The following is a 6000-nucleotide window of genomic DNA, read 5'->3' as shown; positions in this document are numbered from 1 at the left end:
CGAACTGCCCCTAGCGAACTAGTTCCTCTAGGATGCCTAAAACGCCACTCCCGCAGGCTTGTCACGGAGAAATGCCATGGCAAGTAGGATTGACGGAGAAAGAAAATACCTTCTCTCTTTAACTTTTTAAGCTCAAATTTGGGTAGAACCAAAGTCTTTTTCAATGTGGCCATCCTCTATTTATAGGGGAAAAATCCTAGGATTTGGTGTTAACTATCCTAGGAAACCCCAAAACCATAATTGAGTTACTTGGGAGTCGAGCAGGACAGGTTATGATACAACATGGGTAGCTTGTTGAGTGCCCGGCATAATCCCGTGGCAGACGCCCAAAGACAGCCAGGATCTGCAGGGTCAGATGGCGTCATCAGCAGAACCGGCGGTTGCAGTGCTGATCCCTCCAGGCGTATCTTCGAGGTGGATTTCTCGGGTAGAGCTCTCGGACAGCTGGCTTCAAAAATAGCTTCCCGCACTTTAAGCACTTTCGAAATGCCGTATGAACTTGGCAAATTCATTTTGCTCAGCAATCTCCTTATGTCACATCATTTTCTTTCCTCTTTTCCTTGCTCTCAATACCTGCACATCATCAGACAAGTACCTTTCCCATAAAGTAGCACCGCTATAAAAATAAAATGCCACGGCAAACCGAAATCCACCACATGCAACTAAATGCTTCTAAATGCATCCACATGGTCCTAAATGAACCTTTAAACATTCAATAACCTAAGTTAAAAGGCCCCAAAATGTGGTCTTTTATGGAGTTATCAGAATTCATGCATTTTACTATCAGAAATAGACTTGTCGCAAGTCTTATTTCCATTAAACATCAAATACTAACTAATATGCACTCACCTGACCTTACTAATCATTACTGATCTCTTACTTCTTTTTCCTCGACGACTATTAGTTGACAACTTGTCTGAACTTTACTCTCGATCGATATCTACATGAATACACAATCTAATAAATATCATGATTCGAATTACTTGCAAAGATTCTTATCGAAGCAAACTAAATAAAGCATTAATTTCCACTTCTCAGCTTAAGTAGTATCGGTACTACCAACATAATACTGATACTTCTATGTTAGGGTATCGATACCCTACCCCAGTATCGATACCAAAATTAGCTTCGATGTACCCTAGTATCGATACCCTCCACATAGGTATCAAAACGCATTCCTTATGGTATCAATACTGTTCATACAGGTACCGATACCCCATGCATAATTTCCTCATAATTTACTTTGTAGTATTAGTACTCATTCAACCAGTACCGATACTACCAACCCAAAATCCATTCTTTAAACCCAATCATCCATTACCCAGCTAAATTCCTTATTTTAATCTTCTTTTATGCCTTTAAACTTAACCACACATGCACATATTAACTTATTTCACTTTAACTCATCATAACATCCCATATATAACTATTATACTTGAGTTCAATAATCAAGCTAATAAATACACATGTTCTAAATTCGTTTCTAACACTTTGAATTTTTCTTATTTAGACTCTTGACAAGTCAAATTCAACTTCAAAATCCATTTACTCATTTTATTTTAAAAATTCACTCAAAAACTTATTTTACTAAATCTCTTATAACTTGTTCATCCTTGAGTTTTAAGCCATTTTAAATCTTCCCTTAAGTTTTCTTATCACTCAAGAATCAAAATCAACTTAATCATGAAATAAAACCTTAACTTGAGACCAACTTACCTTATTCAGGGTTACCCGGGAAGAGAAGAAGAAGAAGATAACTGAACTCAACTCTCCAGAGTTTTCTCTTTCTTTTTCCTTCCTTTTCCACGTGGTTAATTCCCTTATAAAGGGAAAATAAAAATCTCTCATGTGAAAAAACCAATTTACCCCTTTCTCCATCAAATATTTACTAAACAATCATTCATAAAATATTCCCAATTAAATCCCTAAACTTTTTAATATTTTGAAATTGAGCACAAAGTTTTCAAAATGTACATTTTAATCACTAGCCCTCTTTTGGGATATTACAAGAAATTTGGGGTGTTACAAAATCCTTTCACATGAATAATTTGAGTTGACGGTTTTAAGGTTAATTATTTTATTAATCATTCACTAAGCTTGGAAATTTTCTATTAGTCACCAAATTCTTATACGAGTCATCTAAGTCTTAATCAATTTACTAACATTATATTCTAATCAGAGTGGGTTTAAAATAATCAATCGTAACTTATGTCCAAATCATATTTATTCGTACATCGACTAATTACCAACATGTTTTGTAAAATATGCATAAGATAGTAAAGTATTAGCTCTATTCTAAGCAATTTCAGCCAACCATTTAAACTTTATTTGATCGCTCTCAAACTTGAATTCGACATCTCAAAACATCTTGGATACAACACAAAACAAATTGCATAAAAAATGAAACGTAACCACAAAAATTAGATCGAATTGAAAGATAAAACGTTGAAAAACAACTTATTGAGTTCGAATTTGAAAAAACTAACCCAAAAAAATATACTCAAGACGTCAAAAAAATCAGCATAGATGGTTTTAAAAAAGTTAACGGTCGATCAACGACTAGTCAACGATCAACAATTAATAGTGGTCAATGGCTCGGGCTGGCAGCTTGGCTCGACTTGACTACTTAGCTCAGCTTAACGGCTCGACTAAGCCCGACTCATTAGGGGTGTTCAAAAATACTCGACCCATCGACTTGAACCTAAAAACCTAGTAATTCTCTAAAAAAAGCCCAATCAGGTCGAGTACCCGACCCATGATTTTTCTCGGGTAGTTGGGTTGGTATGGGTCGAAATATTTTAATAATAGGGTACCCGACCTGGCTCGATAATATTAATATATATTTTTAGTTTAAATTATATTTTTATTTTAGGTTCCTTAATATTTTTACCTTAAAATTAAATATAAATCCCAATTTTTTTCTTAGATTTGTATTATGTACTTTTAAGTTTTAAATTTTATAAAAAGTTTTTATTAATTTGTCAAAATGAGATTAAAAAAATCAAGATAAATGTTAATAACTTTACTTTTTTTCTTTTGGAAATAAACTTTAATAAATATATATTCAAATATTTATTCTTAAAACTAACTTCAAATCACTAAGTTTTGTGCATATATTGCGTATAATGAACTTTTAAATTTTTTATGTATTTTCTACGTTATTTAAAAAAATTAAATTAAAGACTTAAAAAATAGATGCAATGGGTACTCGTGACCGGAAAATGTACTAACCGACAAATATACTAACCGAAGAATCAGGTACTTGGTATTTCGGGTACCCGAAAATGCGGGTACCCAGTTTTGAACACCCCTACGGCTCATGGATCAGCACATCTCGACTAAACTAGATCGGTTCAACGTGGCTTGGGTGGTCGATATCGATTCAGGCGGTTTGGACTGAATCGGGTGGTTTGGACCTGTTCAAATCGATTTTAGAAGTATTATTGGCTGGAAAATAACCCAATGTGTATGGAGTGGTGCATGGGGTGCGTACGACAACCACATTCGTAAAAAAATCACTAAATTTTGCAATTCAAGGGCTCAAGAGTCACTTACCGGTGTTTGTTTCACAATGGGGAGCGACAGAATGATGTTTTCTTACAAGACCAAAGTTTCATTCGTTTCACCTCCATCTAAGAAAACACCGGCAATGAATCCAAGTACATCAACTAACTCCTCACAACTCTGGGAATATAATGATGTCAGCAGTGTAGAAATAAGAGATCTGGTCAACGATTAAACGACGATGGAAACTTCTTGAGAAGAAAAATGCTTAAAAGGGGGGGAGAGAAAAAATATGGCTTCTACTTTAGGAAAGTAAAAAATGAGAGTTTTCCAGGTAGGTGGGAAGATTTGAAATCTGTTTTACCTAAAAGGGAATAATTATCCATCAAGTCCTCTAATATTCCTTGTATTTTGAATTTGATACAATATTTTAAATCAATAAAAATTTAGCCCCTAGTTTGGGGTGTGACATTTTTTCTTAATATGAAAAGTGTGTAAAGTAAGAGCATGATAGTGGCAATGTGAGCATTCTGCCATTATAAAGCTAGATGAATTATTAAAAACAATTTCTTCTTCTTTTATTAAGCTATAAAGCATAATTTTCAAATTATTTTTTTCAAACTCTTTATTTTTTGTTTTTGAAAGTTCTAAATTAGTTTTCAAATTTTCATTTTGGCTTTCAAAATCTAATTCTATATTTAAAAGAAAATCATTTTTAACTTTGAATTTTTAAATTATTTTCTTGTATTTGGAATTCATGGCCTCAAATTTCAAACATAATTCATCTTAAACATCTTTTAACCCATCAAAAGAATATGAATTAAATTCATTAGAGTTAGAAGATACATTTGAATCTTCTTGGATGACCATGAGACAAAGATCGGCTACTTCATTTTCTTCATTATTAGAGACATCTTCATCACTCTAAGCAACCACAAAGGTATTTTTCTTTAATTTACTAGATCTCTTCTTATTTCACTCAACAACATGTCTCGATCTTTGGCATTCGAAGCATATAGGGAGATTTTTCTTGTTTTATTCATGTCTTAATTCATTTTTTTAACTTCATGAATCTTTTAGCAAACTTAACGATCTCTTTATCTTTATCCTCATCCTCAATTGAGTTGTTTTCTTTTTTAGTAAAGAATTTTAGAGCAACTCCCACATCTTTCTTTTCATATTTCTTCTCTTATTCTTGTTCTTCATCCTTTATCATCAACTCGTGAGTGAAAATAAGCTCATCAAGAGTGAGAGACTTTGTGTTTATCACTTCAATGATCGTCGTCTTCTTCGTTTGCCAAGACTTTATAAGAGAATAAATCATATTTCTAACAAACTTCTCATTAGGGTGATTTCTTTTTATCCCTTGAGATCGTTAACAATCATGAAAAATCTATTTGTCATAGCTTTGATGTCTTTATCCAATTTCATCTTGAAGTTCTCATAACTATTTTTGAGAATATCGATTTTTGTTTCATTCACTTCATCGATTCTTTCACGAGTAAATTGGAGATGTTTCAAATCTCATTGGCATTTGAACAAAAAGAGACACTTTCACATTCATCTGAGCCTAATGCACAAAATAGAATGTGTGTGGACTTGATATTGAATTGGAACTTATTATTCTCTTCTTAACCCCAATCATTTATCTCATTGATTGGAGTAGAAAAGCCTTTCATGATGGAGTTCCAAGCTTTTAGATCATTTGCTTGACTGAAAAACTCTATTCTATTATTTCAATAGGCGTAATTTGCTCTACTAAAATATGGTGGCTTATTGACCGATTGTGATTCTTCGATGTAGTAGGAGCCGGAAGTTAAAGCCATCTTTCATGGTTGAATGAATAAATTGATATATCTCACCTATGACCTTTTTAAGGTTGTTAAGTCATCAATTGAGACCCATTTTGATACCAATTGTTAAGATTAAATCGATTAATTGAAAACCGTCAAGAGGGGTGAATTGGACTTTAAAAATTCTGTGTGTTAGCAATAAAAAATAGACAACTTGCACAATGATTTATACTGGTTCGACTTCTCAACCAATTATGCATCTACTATCTTAGCATCCACATTAAGGATTTTAATAAATTCACTAACTTGTTCTTACATTTCAAGGATAAGGTGTAACCTTTACAAAACTATCTTTTCAAAGGTTAAGATTGAATCTCTCCCCCTTTTACAAGGTTTATTATGTGTAAAGAAGAAGACTTCTCTAGGTAGGTGTTTACAAAGGTTTATGCTCATAAAAAATGAATATAAAAATATTCAATAAATCTTAATACACTATGTACAAAAGGAAAATGAATGAATAAAGAATGAAAACTCTTTTTTCTTGATTTTTTAGCTTGGATAGGTGTAGTAGTATCCGTCAAGTGTCCTTTGAGTATTTCTATAGTATGGAATGATTTTCTAGTCGCTTATGACCGTTGGGATGAATTAAAGTCATTGGAAGACTTTATTTTGCTTAATTTCTATTTTTTGCATAATGGTTTTG

The sequence above is a fragment of the Hibiscus syriacus genome, unplaced genomic scaffold (assembly GCF_006381635.1).
Source record: "Hibiscus syriacus cultivar Baekdansim isolate YM2019G1 unplaced genomic scaffold, ASM638163v2 tig00111095_pilon, whole genome shotgun sequence".
Taxonomy (NCBI): Eukaryota; Viridiplantae; Streptophyta; class Magnoliopsida; order Malvales; family Malvaceae; genus Hibiscus; species Hibiscus syriacus.
Note: the sequence above shows the minus strand (reverse complement) of the source record.